The 26,730-nt window shown below is 43.2% G+C and overlaps 2 protein-coding genes across 5 annotated transcripts in view; both read left to right on the top strand.

Annotated features, from left to right (window-relative positions):
- Positions 1 to 26,730, top strand: part of CDH20 (cadherin 20) — a 341,808-nt gene that overhangs the window by 248,111 nt on the left and 66,967 nt on the right. Inside the window, exon 1 of one of the 4 annotated variants that reach the window (XM_080579279.1) lies at positions 5,331 to 26,730. This exon is cut by the window's right edge and continues 7,647 nt beyond it. The exons of the other annotated variants lie outside the window; for them this stretch is intronic. The gene's annotated coding sequence lies outside the window, so the exon portion shown is untranslated. Of the gene's footprint in view, positions 1 to 5,330 lie in introns of those variants that run through there. 4 annotated transcript variants of the gene reach the window in all.
- The window catches only part of LOC308190706 (uncharacterized protein), a gene marked incomplete at its 5' end in the record, with an annotated part of 341,409 nt that overhangs the window by 22,303 nt on the left and 292,376 nt on the right, over positions 1 to 26,730 (top strand). Inside the window, one exon of the mRNA XM_080582360.1 lies at positions 1 to 5,337. This exon is cut by the window's left edge and continues 21,988 nt beyond it. The remainder of the gene's footprint in view (positions 5,338 to 26,730) is intronic.

The following is a 26,730-nucleotide window of genomic DNA, read 5'->3' on the forward strand; positions in this document are numbered from 1 at the left end:
AACTCCACTAACTTTGATGGGATTTTTAGCACTGAATTCCTTTGAAGTGTTATACCCACTAATATATACAGGAAAAGGTAGACAATATCAGTGGGTCATGGAGGAAAATGAGCTACCCTACGTCCTACACCACTATTATTTATTATTAAGGGCTATCTCCCAAGGGGTGCTGGGTACTTTGATGACACACTCCACAGAAACATGTAGGAAGACAACCCCTGTAGCGGAGAGCTTCAGACTCTACAATGACAGGTCTAGGTCCCTGTGGAAAGCTTTTTCAAAGAATTAAGAACTTCATTTTTTTTCCCCTTATATTTGACCTGAACAATAAATAGTCACAGATCTTCTGGTCAAGTTCTGTATGCACAGGAATAGGTGTGGTATGTTCTTCTTCCCAACAGCTCTGTATCCCAAATATAGAGCAAAATATAAACAAAATGTAGTATTTTTTTCCCACATTTTTATACACATAAATTTTTTTCAAAGTACCATTAAAATATGGTGTGTTAGAAAAAAAAAAAAAAAGGTGTAGGAACTGTTCTTAATAAGTACTGGGTATCAATTTAAATAGCACTGTTTTTGAATTGCTGCAGGGGGCACAGTCTGATTCTTGAATCTTTTAGTTTTCCATTGCAGTGCTCTATTACTGTTGTCATTAAATTAAGCTAGCATGTAGACTGGTGTGGGTGCTGGAGGAACAAACAAAAAAAGCAAGGTTGATATTCCTATGAGCGGAGAACCTGCATGGATGCTTTGTTCATTCAAGGGATACAGGAAAGAGAAGAGTTAAGACAGCAACATGTCATGGTAATGATAACGTAATATTGGTAATGTACTCCTCGATAACATAATGTATGTTTTTTTCTTGAAAACAAGCACCTGAGAATAAATAGAATATGCTTCATTGCCCATTAGGCTCAGTGTTATTAGATGCCAATGAGCAACCGGAATTCAGCCTTCGGGAGTTATCTGACTGTAAACTGGAGGCTGTTTCTTTTGTGAGCCATGGAGGCAGCTGTGGGGGACCAGGGTACGTGTGGTCCCAGACTAGCAGAGAAATAGAAGCAGTGCAGATGCAGAAAATGGGAAGTGACATAGGAAAGCAAAACATTTTAGGATCTTTAAGGCAAAAGAAGATTATTGATCCCAGCATGCCTTTAGTGTTAGCACTTTTGCTTAGTGAAATACATTGTCATCTGAGGCCAGGATGTTTCATTTGGGGGCTGACTTGAACCCCCTCCATTACAGACAGATTTTCAGGAAAAATGGAAGATGTGGCTACATGTCCTGATAGCTTAAATCAGCCTTTTGTAAACTCTGCTTCTTATGGCAGAATTAATTGGCATACACATACCTTGCTAGGATACTTTGAACTATATTGGAAGACAGATGTTTTATTAATCTAACTTTCGTTAGACTACTTTGAACAAAGTTGTAAATGAAATACTAAAATATTTTTACTGTGATTATAATAATTTACCTAAGTAACATTAGTAAAACACCAGATAATGGTGATGAATTATCACAGAATATTTTAGGCAGTAGCCATGAGGCTCACAAGAATACTGAATAAAGTCACTAGGGATTGCACAGGTAAAATAAATTCCTGACTCTTAGATGCTCATGGTGAGATGTGAGAGCTCATCTGGGACTTGTTTTGTATAACTTCCAAGTAAGAAGCAGAGGAACAGTCAGTACCATGAAATTTAAGAATAAGTTGCTCCAGGATCAGCTCAATTGAAAAAAACCTGGTGTCCTAAGATTTGTTTTCTACACCCACAGATGCCTGTCCTTCTTCTGCAGTAGCCTGTTGCCTCTGTTCTAGCTCCTATTTCTGGGCCACCCCCACAACATCTCCTGTTTGCCTCCCCATGTCCCATAAGCATCCAGACAAAACTCCAGGCTCTTTCAAGGCCCCCAGGGATGTGCTCCATGACAAGGCTCAAGTCACCCATGTGCTAGTCAGCCAGCCATGACCACAGGCTGCCTGGTATAGGCCAAGCACAAAACCATAACTAACTGGGGAGAACTTCATACAGGTTTTCTCTCCATGGGACATTCATATGAGTCTCTCTTCTCTTAGCTGCAATTTTATATAATATGTGTAGGACCTTTGTAATTTCTGATGCTGTCAGTTCTGAAATAAGCCAGCTGAAACTGGCTGAAATAAATGAAACTGAAATAAGCCAACATATTTTAAACTAATTATGTGCAGCTCGGATGGACAGATGTAGATACAGAGCCATGTCTTAAGGAACACACTGTGAGCACGTAAGCTCCCATGGCCCCAGCTTTGAAAAGGCCCTGGAGACCCACCAGTCAATGCTAGGATTGTGTTTGATAATAGAGATGATCCTGTATTATGTAGTCCTGTATAGATGATCCAGTCCCAGGTCTCATATGGGAAAACCTCTTGATGGGACAGGTATTTTCTGTATTTTTGTGGCAGCAAGATGCTTACCCAGATGCTCAGCACCCCAGGCTGCTGCATGTCCAGCAGATGACTGCTGTTTGCTTGCAGATAAGTCGGACGTGGGCTGTAAATCTGATGTAGTCTGCATCTGCAGAGAGGCTATGTCTCCCATGGGCAGCAGGCCTGCCCAGACCCTGCTGCACAGGCACTGGGGAGCCATTCTCCTCATGTAACATGTATTTATCCAGACTTGTGGAGGTCCCCAGTCAGAACTGTCCTTCAGCATTGCTATGGTGGCTCAGCCACGGACAGAGAGATGGTAAAATTGGATCGTTTCTTTATGAGACTGTGCTTGAAATGGTGCAATCGCTTAAAGGGATAATATTTCCAGAAGGATGAGAGAGCAGAGATACATCAGCAAGGCAAGAAATCTCTTGCCTAAACTGCAGATAATATTCCTCTTTTTTGTTCTAAAATAGACTGAATTCAGGACCGGTCCATTTGAAAAATGAATGTGAGGCATATTCAGTAAAACCGAGACAGAAGCCTGACCCTGTTTTTCACTAGCACCCTATCCTCTGACACTGTCTCTATTCAGTAAAGGACATGCTTAATAAAAGATGCACGTTTCTGCCAGGGTGAATTTAATGGTACTGAAGTCCATCCCACTGCAGGACAGTGGTTAAGTACCTGCTTAACTTTTAGAAAGTCCCCAAGTATCTGCTATAATCCACTCCTGAAGCAGATCATCATCTCAAGTACAGAGACATCTACTTTGAATGAAAGTGCATTGAACTGTGCATTTCATTACAGATATTTATGAGGTCTAATTGCTATGCAGTTAACAGGATAATACACTATTATTTAATAATTTATTAATAACTATTGGATAACAGTATAACTAATGCTTACCTGTCATTAAAATCTGTGTATATTAGAGTTGTACTATACACTGATGCCACTGGAAAAGCTTTTGTAGTGCAAGAGTGTGCACTGCAAAACTTGAACAATCCTGTAGTCTGTTATCCTTCTTCCAAAACTGGCAAAATAGTAAGCTGGAAAGCAAAACCTCTCCAATGGAGTCATTCAATTATAAAATACTGTGGAGGAGGTGCGGGAGGAGGTGAAGAATAAATTCTTTCTTATGCTCATGCTCTTGGTAATTAATTGTTTGGCCTGGAGATGAAACTCAAAGTCCCTGACTTGGATCTGATGCTTGTTTAAATAGCAATTGCTTTTCTGTCCTAGCAATGCCCACAGTCCAAAACTGACAGAAACTTTTTCATACTGCTCACCTTAGCCTGTCCCTTTCAGTGACCATCACTTTCCTTCTTTTGGGGAACTTGCATTGCCCCTCAGATAAACAGCCAGGTTTTCTCTCCAGAAAACACAGGGCTGAGTCATTAACTTCTTGGCATCAATGACTGAATGCTCACTTGCTAGGCTTACAATGAGCTGGTGAACAAAGCTTTTCCATTTATGCTGGAAAGTCAAAGAATGGGGTATTCAGCTGATCTAATTACCTGTCCAAACAGAGCTAACCAAGTAGAAAAAGAAGGCCATGGGTCAGATTTGGATCTGTGTTACGCTGCTGAAAACTTCAGGGCAATCAGTAGTGATGTTTCATATTTAAATCTGGCTCAATGTCCACTTACCCATTAGTCTGAATCTCAGAATCTATAATCAGCAACCTGCAATTAACTTGCTGTGTTTGTGCCCCTCTGATTAATCATAACACTCCATATTATTATTAATGCAAACAGTTACCATAAAATATTTCTTCATTAGTTCTGGCTGGTCAACTTTTTGTTTTTCCCCTTTCCTACTGGAAGAAATAATTACCAGGAATAATACAATTAAGAGCATTTTAAATCAGTTCTATTAACTTGCGTTGTCTAATCAGTCTCCTTTAAGTTTCACCAGAGGAGCTTCTTCTGCACCAGTGCCTCCTGAAGGACTGCTGCATGCGCTGACCGTCCTCCCCCGGTGGCTGGGCGACGCACAGATCAGTGGGGGCCGTGCCATGTAAGGCCTTGACCTTTCATCGGGACGAGTGAGTTGGCCGGACAGTGCTTGCATTTGAATTACAGCCAGTACTATTAGGCAGCCCCAACCTGAGCTACATCCTCCCCTTGTAATGCTTCCATCTGGCATCATCAGGCGATGCGGCTTTGCAAAATGCCACGGTGTTACAAACGCAGCGTGCAAGCGGGCAGGAGCAGCCCAGTGCAAAGACAAAGGGTCGTCCTTCTCCTTCCCCTTCCCCTTCTTTATGGATGGACTCCGGACACAGAGATGGGTTTTGCTGGAGAGGGACACAGTGGTGTTACTGGGATGGGTACTGAGCCCAAGCTAGGGCTGTAAATTCGTGCTAAGATGATGGCATAAAATCATCATATTGCAGCACTTACATTTTTGGAGTGCAGATTCCATCCAGCACACTTTGACTTTATTAGTTTGGACTAAAGTGCTCCCTTCCCCTTCTGCTTTGCCCTTTCCCTTTTCCACCTCTCTTTCCCTCCCTTTGCTTTCTCTCATATTTTCCTTTTCTCCCCCCATAAGACAAAACTAAGTGTTCAATACATCTATATGGGCAATTACATTATTTTAGAGATTGCTAGGAGACAGAAGGCCTTTGACCTAATGACCAGGGGTTCAAACACAGACTACACAAAGGTCAGAATATTGTGGTAGCCTTTGTGTGATGTGTTTTGTCATTAGTCTTTTCACTAGTTAAGAGTTAACTGATGAAATCAACTGGCTAAACAACTTTCAGTCCCTGTGAGGATGCAGTGTGCTGGTGGCACCATGCTGATGAGCACGACCATCTTCTGCAGAGTCAGGGGAACACCAGGCTCTGGGACAGATCCCAAGACCCACATCTCAGCTTCACAGTGGTTGTGGCCAAGTCGGGCTTCTCATCAGTCCAGAAGCAAAATGTCATAAGGAAAGGTATGGCTCATCCTCTGTGATAAGGGAATGTGATGAACATTAAAGGGATAAGGGATGAAAATGGGTGGGATTTGCTTGATGCCACCTCATGCCAGCATCTGGAAAGGTTTGCTCGGGAGAGCAAATTCTTCAGAAATTCTGGGACACGGACTAGGAAGTATTTTCTTCATACACAGACAAAGCCACTTTGTTGCTGCTCTCGTGGGCTCCTAGGATTTAAGACAGCGCCTTTTGTGATTATTTGAATATCAACAAAAAGCATTTGATTTCCAGGAATTAAAGCTCCATTACTGTTCAAGCAGCAGCCTGTCTCTTGCCTCTACAGTTTCTAAGTAGGGCAGAATTGTAGCTCCATTAATGTCTGGAAAAAAAATAAAATGGGAAGGAGTTGTCTTTTGAGCCTATGCAATACTTTGAAAGCTTAGGGGCAAGTTTTTCTTTCATTAAACTGAGCTAAAGCCAGATTACTTTGCTTTCATGGTTGTTATTGTTTTATTTCCCCGTACTTTGGTTCCTTCACTACTCCTACTTAAGTTAGATCTCTCTTGCTGGGAAAATGGGGGGCTATCAGGACATCCCTTGCTTCCCTTTCATGTCCCAGAAACAACATACTGCTTTGATTGAAGGCAGCAGAGGAGGGAGATTTTAGAATGAATTGTGTGACTGAAATGAAATTGGTTAAGGCTTTATTTCTGAGAAAAAAATGCCAAAAAGTACAATCTTTCGCTATTTCAGTAGTAGTCAGAGACATTATTAATGTCAGTGACATATTAGGATGAGAAGTTTGTAACTGGAGGCTTGCTGTGGCGAAGCTAAAAATGTAGTTACTTAAGCAATTGCCAGTGGAGAGAGAAGCAGAAGTAGGCAGTAACATTTTCATCCAAGGCAAATTATCCCTGGTGGTACTTGAAGATGAGAGTACCTCTCGTGCCTCGGTGCTGTTGCGGTCTGCGCAGAAAGGCAGCGAGACGCAGCAGAGGTGAATCCTTCGTTAGGGAGATGGCAAAGCGGCTTCTGGGTGCAGTGAGACAACCAGCATTAACACTTTGGCTTTCCTCTCAAAACGCCTTTGCTATTTAATTCCAGAAAGAGTTCTTAACACCAGAGTACGCAGCTAAAGCAGACAGCGATGAGCCTGCCCCCATAGTCACTTGGCTCTCTTCCATTATATTCTCTGCTTTCCTTTTTCCTGCCTAAATTTATTCTTCTGTAGCCTTAAACTTACTCATTTCAGCCTAGAGGCTTGGTCTTTTCCATCTCCTTCTCTTTGACTCTGGCATTTTCTTTTCTCTTTGCTTCAGGCCTGATTCATTTTTTCCTTTGTCGCTTCCTTTGACACTTCAGTGCTGAAGGCAGGTTTTCCATACGCTAGAGTGCAAGGCAAGTTGGGGGTGGTAATTCCACATTTTTTTCCACTGTCTCCTTCCTATCCCCACATCCTCCATCACTGCTGCTCCTGTCCCTCACCTCTCCGGGCTGCACTCAGTGTCCTCCCATTCTCTTTCTCCATCCCACTGTGGCTGGTCCCAGCTGCCCCAGTGGAGGTGCCCTGCTGCCACCAGCCACAGGGGCTGACGTCTCTCCAGGAAGCCTTGGTACCATGCAAAGCTCCCTGAAGGCAGCCTCTACACCTCATCCATGCTCATCCATCAGCCGAGGCAGAGCTTCCTTGCTTGGGAAGGTTTTGGCTCTGTGGGATCTGCTCCTCCTTGCAGTGACAGCTTTTTCATTTTGTCTTTCAGCCCACTTTCTCCACAGACAGCACCTGTAAAAGGAGATTTATTTTTTTTATTCTATTTTTTATTTTTTTTAGTAGTACTTCAGCTTTCTCAGACCTGCTTTGTTGTTTGTTGTTGTTGTTATTTTGTTTTTCTTTCTGCCTTTCTGCTTTAAAGCTTTTCTCTTTGCAACCATTCTCTTAGCATGTTTTCTCCTCTTTTTTTTCCCCTTTTACATATGCTGCAGCCAGGAAATAGCCTGCAGGGTAGGGTGAGGTGCAGCTCCTCTTCTTCTGGACCTGAGTTTTAAGCAGTTTTGAGATCACCTGAGCCATGCTGCAGACAGAAAATAGGAGCTTGGGGAAATAGCGAAGCTTTGCTAGTTGTAAGGGCTTTGTTAACAATAACCTGAAAATGACACAGAGCAAGATCTCTACTCCTCTGCATTTCTATACAGCCATGATAAACAACATGAAAGAGTTTTAAATGGTTTCTCTTTACAGTGGTGCTTTAAACGATTGTCCAAGGCTGAGGGCACAGGGAGGGCAGGCAATAGCCCTTTTTATGCCTATCTGTCCTGGTGCGCCAGGTTGCAGCTCCTCTCCTTACCCTCTGCACTTTCACAGATTTCTCCTCGAGCCTCCAGGCATCTCCCCAGGCACGTCATTGACAGTCCCTGGGAAAGTGCTACCACCACCTTCAGTATCTGTGGCTTCCTTCCCTAAATTCTCTTGTCAGCAGAGCGTAGATTGTCTCACCTAATTTCCATGCTGTACTGAGTGTCAGAAGGAAAAATCTTCTGTTCTTAGTGCAGAGTTAACTTAATCATGCCTCTGTATAAGGGAAAAATCGTGCCTCTCTTTGCTTTTTTTCTGCCCTTCCCACTTCTTTTCCCCCCATTTTAGGAGTGCCCTTTATTACGAGAGTGACAGCAATGTATTTCCTCCAGCAAACTCACTCTGCTCATTTCAAGAGCCTGTTGATGCTGTTTTATTCTTGTCATGTCAGATGCAGTAATCCAGTTTGCATTCACGATTAGATTAGGAAAGACATGAAATACCTGCATTTGCAAAATTAGTGTGGATATTTACCAGTTGGCAGCTTGTTCCCTTACTTCCTCCCCACCTCACTGCTGGAAGCCCTTAATCCACTCCTCAGATGTATCGGTTGATGCCACACTGTGAATCAAGAAAATGTCTTTCTGCATTGTTAATTTCTGTGGCATGATCGCACCTCATGTTGTCTTCACAGACACGTGCCGCGGCATAACCTGATGAGACGTAACCTGTTCTCTAATCGGCAGCGGGGAGTCAGTATGCTGACGATGCCTCCCAGCAGCCTGTCTTCAGAGAACATCGGGAAAGGGGGGAAAAAAAAAGGGAAAGAAAAGGCAGTTTGGTTCACCTGGCTCAGATGGCAAGGCACAAAAAACCAGCGCTACCTCCGGTGGGGTGTGTGTCATTAAGGGCCTGATGCTCGCTATGGGAAGTAGTTGCCAGGGACCTTTTCTGCTTTCAAAATCCTCCCCCTGTAGTGTGTCCCCAGTGCCTGCAGGATGGGGAGCAGATGAAGAGGACAGGTATACACCTGAGGCTGTGGCCTCCCAGGCAAGGCTTGTTAGCTGGGTGCTCGAGACAGTCGGTGATCTGGGGGCTCAGAAGCCTCAAGCTCCACCTGGGTGTAAATTGGCTCTGTTCCCATTTTACATAAACAGGGTTCCCTGACCTTTGTTCCCTGTGTGTCATACCTTTGCTGAAACCTTGTAGGTAAAAGTTCTTCTGAGTGCAAAAGTTGGCTATTTTTGCTATTAAAATGCAGATACATTTTTACTTCCCAGCACTTTTGTAGGAACATTTGCAGTAGAAATGAGCGTGCCTAGCCATGAAGCTCCACCATATACCAGGAGCTAATTCCTGAAGCTTTATTTCTCACCCCCATTTCCCACACGCATGATTCTTCCAGCTCAAATTCAGATCTCTTCTAGCATGCTCCTCCCTGGCTAGACAAGAGTCCAAAGGCAAAAGCAAGAGATAAAGGCATGCCTTACACCCGGCCCACAGCTTTGTTTGCAGTCAGCACAGGATGAGTAGATAGGGCACGCAGCGTCAGCCGAGGGCTGCAGAGGTGTTTGTTCTTCAGCACCAGCCCAGGACGTGTATTTCTCAGGCAATAAGTCCCTTGTGAGGAGGCAGGCATGCTTTTACGTTTAATCTGCTGGTATGCCACTCCGAGCCCCGCGACATATTATGACAGTATCGTCCCAGCGTTACAAACCTGTATACCGTTTTGCCAAGGAAATGTTTTTTGCAAATACACTGAAAGCTGCCAACCAGCTGTTTGTGCAGCTTAGTAAATTCTAGGTAATTTTCTTCTTGGAGAGTTGGAAAGAGAGTAGGGGAAAACAATAAAGCGAAATAATCCGCAATTCCCCAGAGCCATCCCTCGGGAGGAGCGTCAGGGGATGCCCCGCTCTGCCTGCAGAGCCACCACGTGCCACTGCTGCCCTGGTGGCTGGGGCAGGGAGCCAGCCTGCCACGTCACCTCACGAGTGGCGTCGGTGAAGGGGAGCAGTGCTTCCTGGGGGCAGGCTTCTCCGAGATGAGGACTCGAGGTCGGAGGGGTTGGCCGGCATTTCCCAGGGCGAAAGCCTGGATGGTTTGAGCGGCCGGGGAGGCGGACGTGAGGTTCACCGGGAGACGAGAGCTGGATGGGAGCCAGTGTGAGGTGGGTGGGTGAGGATGGCAGCGCTCTGGTCTCCGCAAATATCCCCTGCTGTTTCAAAGGGTGCACAGCACAGGAGGCGCAGGCATCCTCTCCCTTCCTCCTGAAGAGCATTTGGGGTGCCTCACCAGCCCTGAGTTGTGACCGGGTGGAGAGGGCGAGGGAGTGACGAGGTTCAAGCAAAACCAGAAATAAAAGCCTCTCTCTCAATTTTTGTATAACTGTGTTGACGTACAAAAGCTTAGCAACAATTTTTTTTAAAGGGACTCTGTTACCTATTAAATTGCAAAAGATGGCATCCTTTGGTATTCATGAAGAAGAATTCATGAATTCCGTAACAGCCAGCTTTAAAAATGCAGCAATATGCTGAATGCTGATTACCAAGCTGTGTGAAAAAGGGGGGCAGAATGAGAGCAATATTTAATTCTGTTATTTTCATTCCAAGCTGGTTTCATTACTTCAGCGGGCACAGCACTAATAGCTGCAGCCCTACACTTGCTCTTATGAACTCCCCCCCGTGTCCCTCTGTGGAGCCCCCTTCACTCGCTGCGGTTTGCCCACAACACCTCACGTGGGACTTTAAGAGCTAAGCTAACAAAAAAACAAGGTGGGAACAGGAGAGCCCGGCACAAACTTAAGGGTTAAAGTGTGTGTTTCTGATGTGTCTGTGGTGCGCTGGATTACTCAGGCGCCTGCTCCTCCACTTGAAGCGGAGGGTGGTAAAAACAAGATGTTCAGAACCGATCTGGATGATTTCTCAGGGGGTGCTGTACAAACGTGATAACCATCACCAGTGAGAATAAAGCAAACAGCAGGGAAGAAAAAAAAAAAAAAAGTAAGCAGCCTGGTCTTTGGTGAATTCACTCCGAGCTTGACGTGTCAGGAGCCATTGTACTTATCAGCTGCAACCCAACTCCCAGCCTTATCCCTGCTCTCCATCAGCTCTGAGACTGCGGTGAGCAAACTTCTTCTGAAGGATTGTCGGTTTGTAGCCAGCACAGGCAACGCGTCTCTGTCAGGAACAGTAATGCGTGTCGACAAGTGCACATTAATTTTAGATTATTCATCCTGACAAGGCTGTTGATTTGGAGGTTTGCTGCAACTGTTGGTTTAAACAGGCACAGAAGGAAGCTGGAGGCATGAACGAAACCCAAAAGGGGACTTCTGGGATGGGAGCTAATATCCTGATGAAAAATCCTCCTAAATTTGTCTAGAGCTCAGCTTTTAGCTTGGGAAGCTGGAGTGAAATAGAGAAGTATTTCAAAGTCTAGTGGTACAGGAGAGGTAACCATGGCAATTTAACCTATTCAGGTTGAGATGGGAAGAAGCAGGACAGAGTTTCTTCTGTCCTTTTACGCAGAAAATCCTTTGCATGTGATAAAGGAAAGGTTGATGGCAAATAAATAAAGGAAATTAATAAAATCCACAAAGTGGGGGTTTGTCCTGTGCTCCAGCACTGCTGTTCCTCTTGGTCCTTACAGCTAGGGATGGTGAAACTGCTGCATTAGATTTTACCTCCAGTAAAGTTAAAGGTAAAAATCCCGGCAACTTGAAAGAATTTCACTTTACATAGCCAAGATGAGCTCTGTGAGGAACTTCTCTCACAGAAGCATATGGAGAGAGGCAGCTCACTGGTGAACTCCAGTCGGAGTGTTCAAGGGACATAAAACATGTCACAGAATAAAATTGTCTTCCATCCTCATGGGCGAGAGGAGAGAAGGAAAGAAAATGAGAATCACAGAAACACACAATATCCCGAGTTGGAAGGGACCCACAAGGATCATCGAGTCCAACTCCTGGCACCATACAGGTCTACCCAAAAATTCACGTGACTAATAGCACAGTCCAGGTTCCAGAAAATAGTGTATCCAGGTTCCAGTATTTTTTTGAGAAGATGTGAGCAAGTGCCAGAACAGGCAGGTGTGACAGCATCGGTGTGCCTTGCTCTCGCAGTGATGAGGAATTTCATAGCTGTGGGGCGGGAGGCTGAGCGGGCCTTGGTTCTGTGCCTGCTGTCATCAAGCATCCCTGTTTGCTTTTCTCTGAAGATTACATTTTTGATGCACACTGCAGAACTACAGGCAATGCTTCTTTAACATTATCTTTTGATAACCACAGCTTGATGGCCTTCAGATTGACATAATCAGCCAATAGTTCTTGTCATGCATAAACTTTTCCATTATTAAAATAAAATTCCAGTAAAAAATGTATTCTTTGAGATTTCCACACAGAGAGGACAAAGAGCTAAAACTGCCATCCTCTTTGAAACTTCAGCAGCAAGGAGACTCAGTTCCAGACTTCTAAGTATTTAATGTTCTCCTTGAGAAATGATTTAGCTCATGGACTATTAATGCTAACAGCAGTGGTGGTTTGTTTTTTTTTTTTTTTGGTGAGTACAGACTGAACGTTCAAGGCGTTCAAGTCTTCAGCCCCAGGTTTCATTCGTTCTTACAAAAATGTCACTGTCTTGTCCTGGGGATGGTGGGGAGAGATGCGGAGGTGGTGTATGGGCTTTGCTACTGAGGTTAGTTAACATCATCTCTGTGCAGCCTAGCAGAAATGACAACCGTGTCTCCAGAGACTGATCCTTCTGTAATTTTGGTTGTGAGTACCAAAGCTCACAACAGTAGCTAATGATCAGAGGGTGTCCTCCCGGAGGCTGTGTGGCTGCCTGCGTAGCGCACCCCTCACCTGGAGCTTCCGTGCTGCTCGAGCCCTGCAGCAGGAACAGTGCCGGGTGGCGAGGTGGAGGGAGGGACAATTTCACAGGTAAAGTGGTTAAGCAAGAGTCATCTCCCTCTGGCTGTGGAATTAGCATTGGAGGCAGAATGTAAGCTGGTCGATGGATCCTGATGCAGAGCCAGCTTGGTGGAAGAGTCACAAAGAGAGCACTAGACCTCAGGTGCATAGGGGCCGCCTCTGGAAAACGTGGGCAGCTTACAGCCGCATGCCCCTGAATGCTTTGCGAGGGCGAGCAGCATCTCCAGCCACATGAGCTCTCAGAACAACATGCAGAGCGAGGTAGGTGGGGCTTTCTCAACAGAGGATGAGCGGCCCAAGTGAATAATTGGCTAAATAGCATGAAATCTGGCAATACGCAGTCATCTGAATTCAGGTGAAAAACGTAGACTGAGCTACTGAACCTGCTCAGTAAAATGCTTTTCCTCATGCCAGGCTTAGGAAATTGTTTATGGCAGCATGTGATTTTGTGTTGCCTGAGCACATTTGCCCCACTAGCTTATTTTCCTTTTACAGGCAGAACTTTGTACCCTGCTCTTCCTTCCCTTTCCTTCCCCTCCTGCTTGCCCCAGTGCCTCCTGCAGGCACTGGTATAGGCAAGGGATGGCCAGGACCATGCCATGAGCTGCAATCATTGTCTGCTTGGAGAGAGGGGCAGAAGGGGCAGGCAGCTCCCCCTTGGGTTGCAGCAGACTGTGGAGAGGGTTATGTGGCAGGTTTGACCAGACTGAAACCCATGCTTGGAGTCCCAGCCAACCACTGCTAGCTCATTTGGAAGTATTATGGCAAGTGAGTGGAGTGGGAATTCAGGGAAGGGAAGAGGCAAAAAGACACAAGAGAATATGTGTGGGGTGGAAGGATGCAGCTTGTGGGCCCTTCCATTGCTCCCAGGGAAAGAAAAAAAAAAAAGACAAAACAAAACAAAACAAAAAGCCACAGAGACCAGAGTTGTGAGCAGAAGGGTATCTTGCAAGAAGGCCCTTGAAAGCAGATAAAGACAAAACTCCAAACAAAATCCGAATTAGAAACTCTCCACCTACTGCCATACTGTGCTACTAACTCTTTTACATACTGATGTCGACAGGATTTTTCTTTTTCCGTTGGCCAGAGCTGTCTCGCTAAGATTAAATAACAAACTCCAGGATTTTCTAATATTTGAGTGTGTTGTAATTTTAGTGGTCATCCTTAATCTTTTTTTCCCTAGCGCAGCTCTTTCTCTCATCAGCTTAATATTTAAACTGGATTCATTTTTAATGCCTTAATATGCAAACACATTTATGTCAAAATTGATTCAATATTTAAACTTGTTCAGTTTCAAACACATTTTATGCTTCAGCTGCTCCAACTTGTAGATTATTTCAAACGTGGAATTGATTCCAAAATTAAGCAGGTTTAAATGTTCAGTCAATTTATTTTAGAGTGTGTGTGTGTTTTAGAGACCTGTATTGAGAAATTATAATTTTCTTTACTGGTGCTCATGCAGCTGACAGTGTGTCAGCAGCCTGAAGGCACGTACAGCTGGCCTCAACTTGCCTGAAGTTTAACCAAGTCTTGCACAGGAGGTGCAAAATGGCAGGTGGCCACCTTGTGTACAGACGTGGTGGTGGGCAGATGTGGAAAGACAGACAAAAATAATCTTTTTTGTCTGTCTTCAAAAATGTTTGGTGTCAATGAGGATGAAAATCTACCTATCTAAATATATAAAGTAATGACTCCCCCTCCAAAATACACAGTTTCCAGGCATAACCGTGCATCTATGCTGTATTTGGGGACTGGTTTGGACAAAAAAATAGTTGAAAGGTGGCGGTGTGTTAGCCAAAAGAGAAGGGGCTGTGCAATTGTCACTGATGTCCAGTGAGAAGATCCCAGCGGTCCCAGTCAGTCTCACCTCCTTTGAGAGCCTGCCTTCTCCGAAACCTGCGAAAGGGCCCTGGGTGCTCCATGCTGTGTTTGCAATGGAGATGGCAAGCAGGTTTCCAAGCTCTCAGGTGAGTATCCTGACCACAAAGCTATAAAGCCCCTCTCATTTCTCATTTGTATTCATGGATTCTTAATTATTTATGCAAAGTGGCATAAAATAAATGTGGGAGATTAAAGAAGACGTATAACTAAATTTCTTATGATTCCCTTGGCTTTAGAAGTCCGATCTGAAATCCATTCTCTCCCTGTCTCAAAACAGAGTTTTGAAGCCTGTTTTCCCACTTCTTTAAGACCACATAAAATGCTCCAAAGTATATTATTAGAGCTTTAATTTTTATTGATTTGCCTTTTTTTTTTTCCCAAAAAGCTCAAGTGGCACTGAAATCTCTCTTCTATCAAAGCGAAAAGAATGGGAGGAGGAAGAGTGAAGTGGGGTGTTTTGATTGATTTTTGTCCATTTCAGTGGTGAAGAGTGCAAAAATAATTGTGGCTTGAAGTAGTTCTTTTGTTTTGGTTTGGCTGTTCAAAAAAATAAAAAACCTCTCAGAACAGCTTGATGTTTTGTAGCTGCTCTTTTATATATAACTAGAAGAACAAAATCTCCAGCTTTTCAGCTGGCCTGACTTTCTGTGCAATCTTACGAGAGAGAAAAAAACACTGAGTGGCTGCAAAAACCTTTGCAATTTGATGCACAGGTGAAGCATTTTTATGGTAGATGGGGAAAGCCAGTTTCTTTGTTGACTGGTTTGTATAACTGACCAGAGATGCTCTGCTCCTGTTGTTACTGATCTGGTACTTTTTCAATGAGTATTAAAGAAAAAAAAGGTTAGAGTGTGGCCAGATGACAGTTTGTAGCATTGTTAAAGCTCCATAGTTAGACCCATCCTTGCAGCAGTTATTTCCTGTCCTTCAGAGAGTGCTTATTTTGTACATGCTGTTAAACCATTAAAATCCAAAGCAAAAAAGCTCACGTAAACTACTTCTCATCTTGGTTCTCATGTGTTGGTTCTAGTGTGGGAAAGAAGAAATTCGAGTTTTGGCTATTTTTCAAGAATCCTAATAGTTTTTTCTTCAAAATGAAATGTTGTGTAACATCAGTTAATGGTTTAGATGAGCCCGTTTTTTCTTGTTCTCTTCAATTTTAAATTTCTGAGTTGTGAATATCTGAGTGCTGGCCAGTGCAAACATATTAGCTGCATTCATTTCAGAACTGTATAATGGACGTGAATGTATTATCACCATAAGTGCTTCACATCAAGAGTTGATAAGTTATATATATCTGCCAACATCATCTGTAAAAAATACGTAGGTTTCACATGTGCATAACTTTCTAGATTTCCATAAGCTCAGTCTTTCTGTATCAGACACATTTTATCTAAAGTTAGGCTTTAGCAAAACCGTAGGTAACAGAAGATGATTGCATGGGTTTATCAGGAGCTTAGGAGGTAGGTTTCAGAAGACACTGCACACATGTGCACACTCCTATTGAATAAGTTAGTTACAACATCATTTTTATTTACAAAATCATTCCTGTTTCTTTCTATCAGTTTTGAATTCATGGTCAGTTCAGGTACTGCTGAGTGTTTTGTTTTGTTTTGCTTTGTTTTCCTGTGAGGAGGCAGCACCGACCTGATGAAAATATTCAGGTGTAACAGAATCTGGGAGAAGTGTGGGCAGCTGGTAAAAGCAACCAGAGGCTACATCTATCCTACTTAATTAAACATGCCCAGGACTGCTCTCCAGCACTGGAACCAGTAGGCGTGAAACAGCCTGTGAGGCTGGGGACCGTTCTTACAGTATTGAAAGACAGATGACCACTGTCCACTGCCTAGGCATGTTCCCATCATGATTTAATTTACTGAGGTAAAGACAGCCTAACAGTTTGCATTTTGAGAGCATACCCCCATAACTTCAGCAGCAGCTTGTGGTGCCCTGCAGATTTACCTGCTTGTTCCCAGAAGCAGTATAAGGGCTCTTGGATTAGTAGCTGTTGTTCCCCTGCAGCTCCCTTCCCCGTGGATGCTGCAGTGTAGCTCCTGGTTGCGTCTGGACTGTATCCAGACTCCCTGCACCCAGCTTTCCAGATGGAGGAGCAGCTCAGCTCATCCAGAGTGCAGGCATGGCCTTTCTTTTGAGTTTCAGCTCCCTGTGTTGAAGGCCGATGGGGAGCCAGCTCTGCAGTGTCAAAGGTGGGCCTTCCAGGTGCACCCAGGACAAGGAGGAGCAGAGGAACGTCTTCAGCCAGGAATGAGTGGGTAGACTAGACTTGTAAGGAGGGGAAACCTGTCTGTCTGGCAAAAAAGTCAGCCAGTGGAAGCTCTGCCTGGGTTTGGGTGAGGAGGAGTAGCCTTAGTTTCATGCCCAAAGTCTGTTTTGTGGGATAGAAGGATGGTGATACTCAATCCACCCAGATACATCTTGAAAGGAGAACTGGGAAAGTTACCTGGGTGTGAGCACTGTGAGAAGTTAGGAAGTGGAAAATTTGCTGACAAATCACTGCTGGGCTTTATGTAAAACACCCTCTGTGCCCCCTGGGACACAGCCTGGCATGAAGGGGAAAACAACTGAATTCCGTGTTGGTTTCAATGGGTTAATGGGTCTAGAGGCACAATGGTGTTAACATGACCTTGTCACTGCAGAACATTAGAAAATTAAATACACTCATGTTTTTGACAGAGAAATCTCAGTCTGCGTAATACCATGGTAAACAACTAGCTTAAAAATCTATCATCCTTTATTAAAGATGCAGAATAAGAAAAGAAAAAGATTAATGCGTCTGACATATAAACAGCGAAGTAACTTGGTTTTAGCAATATACCACATTTCCTTAAACTTTAGCTCTAGAGAGACCATTTGGCAACCCTTTGGCTGATGTTAGAGATTACAGTAATTGTTCTTGTTAAAGAAAAGACAAAACGTCAGCTGAGCTGGACTGGAGCAGTTTTGTCACATCTTGGTTCCCTGAAGACAAGACAAAAAGGACAAGCATGCACCAAAGAAGGAGCAAAAAGCACCAAGGACAGAAAAAAAAAAGAAAAAAAAAAAAAAGGATTTAGTTTCTGAGATGGGCAACAGTGCTTCTGATGAATGGCAGGCATGGCACACTCTCATCTTGGCCAGTTCAGGAGTTCAGTCTTTGGGCTTTTGTTGGGCCAATTTGCTGGTAGCTCTCTGTTTGACAGGATGCTCAATGGATCAACAAAAGCTGCCATCTTAGCCAAGCACATGAGAAACACACAAAGAGACACAGGCATGCCAAAATGCACACAAATGCGTGTAAGAACATCACAATCACGAAGAAGGCAAATGGGGAGTAAGAAAAAGAACAGGGTTGGAGCTGGAAAGAAGCACAAAAAGAAGAGAGAGAACCAGGAATTTGTTCATAACAATAGCAATAGAGCTTGCCAGAGCTTATTCTGAGGCAAAAGAGCTTCTGATGTCCTCTGGATCCCTCTGACTTCCTTGGTTCAATCTCATCATTTTTCAGGATCAGGGAAAACAAGATCCTACGGTGTTAGAATGCATCCTGTGATCAGAGGAGGTGTCCCCATCACACACACTGCTATCATCTGCCTACTTGTATTCTTGGCCTTAGTGTCTAATTGTACTTCCTTCCAATCGGCTATCCAAATACAGCCCTCCCAAAGGGAGTGGTAGGTTGAATGGCATGTCCTCTCTTTATTTTGTTAGCGTGTTTCCCAGCACACTGTATTATACTATTAATTTCTCTCTTATTTTTCTCATGCCTGTTGCTCACACTTCAGCAGAGTTCCCAGTCCTAACAGTTGGACACCTCATTGTTTTCCATCACTTTTGCTGACTCTTACTGTCAGCTTTGTGTAACAGGATGAATTGCATACATGCTACTTTAGAAAAAGTATTTTTTTGCCTATGGTTGCTCAAGTACTCTATCAAAGATAAGAAAATGAAGAAACACAGCCCTACCAGATCTGAACAGACACAAATTGCAGTTGAGCATGCACACAGTTAGAGTGTGTCTATAGAGATTTAGAAGGAGAAGACAGTGATGCTTGAGTCTGTTCAAAACTGTAGCTTAACACATGTATCACCAAGTTAATAATAAGTATACTTGCAAAATGCTCAAAGATTGGGAGTTCTGAGTCCATGTACTCTCTTTATGAATTATCTGCGTTGATGTGAGATCCAAAACGCAGATCAGCGACAGCACTACATCCATATTTCTCAAAGAAATCTACAGTGACCCAGAAGATCTCAAAGAATTAGACTGAGATGAGCAAGGGAATTGTTAAAAGCTGTCTGTCCTAACTTGCAATATATATTTATGAAATGCACAATGCATTAGGTGATATGGACTGTTATTTCATTAACTGCACATTTTGAAAAGAGAATTTTCTTTGCTCTTGTAAGAATAAAGAATATCATTACATCAAAGGAAAAATTCATATAACCCAAAAGATCTGACATAAGCCCTCAAATGCCAGGCAACCCATAGACAATATTAGAATTCTCTGTCTACCTCTAGCCATTAATGCAAATCAGTAAAAAGTTCCAACAAAATGTCATCTTTTATGCTGTAATTCTGTGACAAAAGGACCCGAAGGCAGACAAAGTGAGTATGCCGAGCTGATCACTTTTTGCAATGGTAACATTGTCATTGAAATATTTTTTAAATGCCATAATTTATTACCTCAAAAGGCAGGGTTTGATACCTCTTGGAGATGCATCCATGTGCTGAGAAAGCTTGAAATCCACTTTCTCCTTGAAGATGGCCTTGGGACATTCTGCCTTACAGGAACCTTCCTCACCTCCTTGACCTTATCAAACCTTCCTGCCACTGCTGCTTCTGCGGATGGGGGAAGCTTTGTACTTCCTACATTGCCAGTCAGCTCTCTAGCAAGGGTATGGAGGTGGTGTTGAGTTTGGGATGCGGTTATATCTTCTCAGCCTCTGTCTAGCTGTGCTAGGAGTCAAGACTGACTAGCAATTTGCTTTGAAGCAGAAATGCAGCATTGAAGCAAATGTGTAAATTATTGCCATGCACCACATTTTGGTTGAAAAATCTAGCAGCTCTTGAATAGACAGAACAAGGACAAGAAATACAAGGCTCCTACTCATATATAGTGGGCAAGCAGAACAGAACTTACAGTACCTTGGATTCTTTTCCTTATTTCTTTGTGTTTATGTAGATTAACTTCTAATTCTATGAGAGAAAAAAAAAATTTGACTTCACTTTTTTGTTATTCCTTTAAAATGGAAAAACACATACCACCTGTAATAGAAATTCTAATAAGCCAATAATAAGCTATCGGTATTTTTTCTGTCCATCAGCTTTTATGGGCTTGAGAGTTAAGTAATGAAGAAAGATCAATATAGACAAAGAAATCAATATGCCTTGCATGCACTGTTTCCTAAGTTCAGAACAAACTCTCAGAACTGTCTGTAATTCCTCCATTGTAGCCCTGTCTTGTGAAAGCTGCAGAAAATCAGATGTGCAAAAAATGTTCTAAAAACAAATGTGATCATAAATTCTTCTCTCTCCCCTCCCCTGCTCCCTCCCCAAATGTGCATTTGTTTCCATTGCCTCAGTTAGAAGAAAAAGGTTTGCATATGCTGCTTAGTCCAGCAGAGATGATTCAGGGACTGTTGATGAAAATTGCTGGAGACACAAAAAGACTTCCATACGAAGAGACAGTGCAGATCTTGAAGCTGCTTAGTCTGGAGATTAAAAAAATAACATGGAGCTTGATAGAGTTATACCAAGTAATGAATGTCATAGAGAAGGTAATTTAGGAAATTCCAGTTACCTGTTCTTAATAATATACAACAAACTGCTAGGAGAGGTTATACTTTTTACTCAAGAGTGCAATCAATTCTAAAATACATTGTCGCTAATTATCACTGATGCTAAGAGTCTAGTAAAATTTTTAAAAAGTTTACAAATGTTTATGTAGGTTGAGAATGTCAGTTGTTACCCTGGATCAGCTTAAAAACATAATCAGACCATAAAGCTCTATTCTTCCAGGAGGGAACAAAACACTGATGTGATTTTGTCATGCAGTTTGTTCCCCCACTGTAAGTTACAGAGGTTTTTGCACAGACTCTGAAACCTCTGTGGCCAGCCACTGGTAAAGGCAGGAGGCCCGGTGAGGGGTGTCAGTGCTCTCCATTGGCTTGCCAGGGTTTGTCCATCTCTAAAATAAAAGAAAGCAGGGCTGCAATGTCAAGAGGCTAACCCTTCCTGGACACGGGATCAATTGTACCTCCAGCTTATCCTGTCTGGGAACAGAGATACAAGATCCTCCCCATGCAGCCTGCCGTGATGCTTGACAAGGCTCGTCTTCATGAGGTGTCCCTCATTCCTAAGTCCACCCATCCCTGACCTGACTCTTCCTTGCTGGAACAGAGGCCTCCTGAGTAGGCTATCCCCCATGGGCATGGGGAGCAGACTGTGCCTTTCTTCTTCACAACATCCTTTTATGTTGTATAATGCAATGGCTGTTTCAGTGCTGCTTCCTTAGTTCTTTCTTCTTTAGGCTAATTAACTGCAATTTGTTAAAGCTTTCCTCTGAAGTCGCATTTTCCAGACCTGTAATCTGTCTCGGTGCTTGCCTCTGCCCTGCCTCCAGTTGAGCCACACAATGGTTGAAGCGTAGTGCTCAAACCTGGACGCAGCCCCACATGAAGCCTTCTCAGCGCCAAGTGTAATGAGAAGGGCTGTTTCAGATGTCTTGCTGTTACCCTGTTCATACATCCCAGTATGGTGTTTGCTTTTCTTGTACCAGCACGACATTTCTGAGTCCTGTTCAGTTTGTGGTCCATTACAACCTCTCAGTTTTTTCCCTAGAACAGCACGTTGCAAATTATTTTGCCCCTGGACAAGTGCAGCTGATTAACCCACAGAAAGTACATACCTTACCTCACCTGATTACATTCACTGTAAAGCAAGAAATAGGATACCCATTTTGAATGACTGAGTTTCGTAATATATCACATGAACAGAATAATATAAAGAGGATAATGGATCACTTAAAGAGCTCATTTGTTCATTTGCTAAGTGTAATTTAGCTTTCCTTATTTATTACAATAGCAAATCATCTACTCATAGAATCCAGTAGTGAAGTCTTAGTCATAAAGAATTTCATGACAACTTTTTGCAGTATTGTAAAATTTGGTTGTGTGTGGATTTACAAAACAGAAACCAGAATGACTTCCTTTTTCAGCTTTCACAGAAATCAGCAATAGTCTTACAGAAATATGTGAGCTGACTAGTTAACTCCTCTCAGGAGCTGATGAATATTGATCTTCTAGAAAAGATAAACAGAAATGTATCAAATCATTAAATGAGTGTTTTGACCAGATATGAGCAGAAGTTTTGTCACTAATATAGCAGTGATGTATAGAACCTACATGGAAATTCTCAGATGTGTTAATGTCATGATAGATGCTGAGTCTAAAAAACACATACTCAAAATGTAATAGACTATCAAGAGAACAGTTTTCTAATTATTAGTTAATGTCTTGAACTAAAATTTTCAGAAGTTACACCATTTATTTACTTTTTTAATTTCCAAATATGATTCTTGCTAATTCTGTAGAGAAAAGTTTTTAAACATTGATGAAGTAGAGGCCTGAATTTTGCCTTTGCTTTCCAAATGACACGGCTGTGTAACCTACAGTGAGCATGAGATTTTCTTAGGTAGATACATGGGCAAAAGGTCTGGTACAACCACCCCTAAATTGATATTCAGCTGGTCACATGAAGTAACTCATTTTCCTCTCTTCGTGGAAGCTTTTATACTGGGGTGCCGGCAGAAGTACAGAGGTTCATACAGCCATTTCTATCTTGCAAGATTTAAAGCTCTCCAAGACCAATGCAGAGGCAAGCCCAAAGATGATACCCACATAATCGTTGACTTTCAGCCTGGAAATGAGCTCCCAGGAGCCCTTCAGAGCTCCCAGCCACCACTCACACCTCCACACCTCTGCTTCCCGGTCAGCTCTGATCATTTTCTGGCCCCAGCCTGGGAGGAAGATCAGGAGCTCTTGACTCCCACCTCCTACCTTCCTCCATGAGGAGGAAGAAGCAGCTGGAGCAGAAAGCTGTTCCCTGGCCAAGACAAGACAGAAAGCCAACCTCTCTTGGGTTCGATTAGCTTATTCTTCGCAGAAAACTAAGCGGAGAGCCAAAGAGGAGCTGTTCCCCTCTCTGAGTCATTCACTCATTCATCTGCTCTTACATCAGCACAGATATGTGCCCTTCCTCAGCATAGACAGATGGCTGCATTTCCATTTAGGCTTTAAATTTGGGGAAATTTTTAATTGGGTCTTAAAATTTGATCGCCCACTTGGCAGGGTGTGTTGCTGCTACTGTTCATAACCAGGGATTGTGCTCAACAGTGTGGGAGAGGGAGTGCAGCTAGGCAGAAATGCTCTTCTCTTTTTCTGCTTTGTTCTCAGTTCCTGCTAATCTAGTAGCATTGATCTGCTACTTTTAATAAAGGCAGTTGTTTACCTCACTCGTCTGCAGACCCCTAATATTCTAATAAACCAGACATGACAGGGCTGTTTGCTTTGTTTTCTATGAAAGCATTTCCCTCTCTGTACTCCCACTCATGTACAGACAAAGGCTGTTAACATACTGCAGCTATCTGATCACAATCAGGACCTTGCAACTTGATTTTACTTAATGGATCTTTAAGCACAAGGCTTTAGTATTTATTCAAAGTGAGTCTAGCCTCTTGTTTTGAACATAAAGGTTCTTTCTAACTCTGCAATTTCTTCCTTGTTTAAAGATCAAAAGGAGGAAAACAAAACAAAACTTTCCTTTGTGTTTAAAGCAATACAAGTTGCAAAGTAGAAATCCCCCCCAAAACAGCCCTAAACTATTATGTAGTCAGGCATTAGGCCTCCACTTGGAGAAAACACCTGTGGTTCTCTGGGCTAGGCAGGCCCTCAGAAGTCATACATCCCATCCCGGCTGTTAGATTTGGATACTTCCCCAGGATGAAAGGGCTTCATGTGTGCCAGGACTGAAATAGCAACTCTGGGTAAATGGCACAGTGCTGTGTGGTCTCCATATATCTGGTCTGCATAGTATCCAAACTGTTGGCAAGCTTTGATGTATTTATTTGTCCTCATGGCCTCCCTAGGAGTTTGGGTAGTGCCCTTACCCCCATTTCCCACTGGAGCCGGAGGTAAGGAAGGCCACAAAGTCTGCCCAGGACCTGGTGGTCAACCTGGTAGACGGTAGAAATTGTGTTTCCCAAATCTTACACAAGAGACAAAACAAAAGCAATCATTCTGTCTTCATGTAAAGGAAGTAGGAAAAGTTATCTGAGAGCAGCCTGAAGAGAAGGTGTGCTGTTTTCCAAAGGTCCCCATGGCCAAGTGTTGTTCTTACCTCCAGGCTGTGTATGATCCTCTTAATGGACGGGGACGGAGGGGTATGGAAGCAAATTACACACAAAGCACTTTCCTTGGTTACTCTCAGAAGCTATCACGGGAAGAAGCAGAGAACACATCTTAATCTGCAGTTCCCTTAAAATCCTTCCTCGTCTTGTGTTACACAGTTGGCCTCGGCTCTGTCGTATGAGGAAAGGGCTTGTGAATGCTTGAAATCCCGAATTACCATTCCAAGAGGCTGACAGTCCTCTGTCAAGGATTCATCTTACACTGAGAAAAGCATCTAATAAGGCATTCAGTAGCCCAAAGGGAAGAGGGAAGGAGAGGGATTTTTTCTATTTGTATGTAACTTTACTCTCAAAAATTTCCACTTAAAAAAACACCTTCTTGCTCAGGGGGGTCTAACAAAACTCTTGAGTTCCTTTGGCTGCTTTGTCTTCATTTTGCCCTGCAGACTCAATGCAGATAGGCAGCCAGAAACTGAGGTTTCTATTTCGTCTTTCTATCATCCTCAGAAGTGTTTACAGACATCTAATTAGTCACAACCTGCCTAATTGCAGGGCGGCCAACAGAACTGCACAAGGTTCAACAGCGGCACAGTTTGGCCCATTAGCCATTCATGCCTGGTAGCTGGGAAAAAGACATTGCCCATACGGATCTATGTACAGTTTTCAAGGTCTGCAGTCAGGAAATAAATACTCATTTTGCTCTCAAGCCGAATGTATTTTATGCAGAAAATCAATGTGAAATAATAGACACCCATAATGTGATTTTTGTTGTAGAAGAACTTCTTAGGATAACATCGCATTTTAACACTCCCAATGACGCTGTGGGAAATAAAGGTCTTGGAGGTCTTCACATGTAGATGCATTTTTGCTTTTTTTTTTTTTTCTTTCTGAATTTAATCATGGAATTATATCTACCATAGTATACGTAGGCTTAATGTTTAATTCATTAGGTCCCCAAGGAAATCTGCAGGTTCTACACAAAGCCATGAAAATCTGCTTTTACCATGCAGAGATGTTATTGTCAGGCCCACCTCAACACCTCTCCACAGCTAACATTTCTTGATTAGAGGAAAACAATATTAGGCCTCAGCTGTTATGTGATGGTTGAGCTGTTCAAAGCTCCTCACTTTGGCAATTCAGACTAATATTAAAACGTGCAATCCCTTGTAATTGAGACCAGAATTAAGGACAGACCGTTGAAGCAAAAGCAACTTGGGAATGGCAATAATAATTATGAGTCCCCCCACTTCCCTGAAAATGAACTACTGAATATACGGCAGCGGTACAGGTGCTTTAGGATGAAGAAGGAGGGAAAAGTGATCACTAGGAAAAAAGAAAACCAAATCAATTTCAGTTTGGCAAAGCTGCCCCTTCAGGGCAAAGCTGAGGAGCAGAAGTAGCACTTGCATCCCTTCTCCTGGAGGGAGAACAAGAGCCGGAATGGTCCCCAGCACCTCCCAACCTCACCTCCACTTCAAGGTTCCACTCAGCCTGGGCTGGACTGGGCTGTGCCTGCACCTTCTGTGCACACCCCACTGTGGGCACTGTGTTGGGTCCAGAGGTCACTGGGCACCCCAGGTTCCTGGGAGGCTCCATGCCACTCAACTCTCACCTGGACCATGACAAACACAGCTCACCTGGACCTCACCGGGATGCTGGGAAAAAATAGAGGCCGCTAGAAAGACCCAGACCAACAAAGAGGCAGACAGCGAGGAGAAAGAGGAACTATAGGCAAAATAGACCATGAGAAGACGACAAATAAAGACAAAGGAGCTGGTCACGGGTGGCAGCCCAAGACTTCTCATTTTGCCAGTGTATCCTTGCATCCGCAGTCTACTGAAACTCATTTGCAGCTCTGTCCCTTTCCAGATATACTATGGCCAAACCTCTTCAAGGCTGAACCACTCCTAAGACTTCAGGAAATACGAATGAGTGGAGTGTTCCTCATCGCTACTTTGCTTAAGAAAAACACCTACAATGACCTCAGTCTTGTGACAGCCATCCCTTCCTCTGCTGGCTCCTTTGAGTTCTTTCCTCACCCACTTCTGTTCCTCTTTCTGCTTCTTTTATGTGATATTTTTGGTAGAGAGGCCATGAAAAGGAAAGGCAGTAAATACATTCAACCACTGCCAAAAGCCGGAGAGACAGGAATCTAGGTTTACTGTGTAATCCCGAACATGTGAAAATTGAAGCAGGCCATTGTGGGGCTCGGATCACAAGATGCATTCCTACAGCCCCTTTGGTTTTTCTGCCCTGTCAGTCAAAGGAAATCTTCATTGTGTTATTTGTCTTTAAAAAAAATAAAATAGTATCATGCTTAAATGATCTGTTGTGCTGGATTGGAAGCAAATTGATTTCATTGCTCAGGACCAATTTATGATAGTCTTAAATAAGCTTTCTTTAATAGGTGCAAATTGCATGCCTCAGTTTACTTGCCGCGGAATACAATTAAGCCAGCACAAAGCTGTTTGTGATTCATATATAATGAAATAAAAACGGTATCATCATCATTAAACAGCAAATAAAGCTATTGATTTCTTGCATTATGCTGTCAGGTTTAATTCAATCACATTTTTTTCCTCCTTTCAGTCCTTAATTACGCAGTTCATGCTGAATCCTCATTTTAATGCGTGGAATGGAACAATGCTGTACCTTCACAGCTTAGCATCTAAAATACAAGCCTACTGAGCCCCGACGTATCTTTGTTGGAATTAATTAAAGCCAAACATGCTCACAGCATCTGATGAAGGCAGGTATTTCAGTCCTGAGAGTGTAAGGGGGTGGTGAGGTGATGGACCCGCTCCGTGGACAATGCCAATGCCATCAGGCTGCAGCTGGGCTCTTTCTGTGTGTCCCTGGCTGAATGCACCAAAAC

The sequence above is a fragment of the Anser brachyrhynchus genome (genome assembly GCF_964034855.1).
Source record: "Anser brachyrhynchus genome assembly, chromosome: 2".
In the NCBI taxonomy this organism is placed as follows: domain Eukaryota; kingdom Metazoa; phylum Chordata; class Aves; order Anseriformes; family Anatidae; genus Anser; species Anser brachyrhynchus.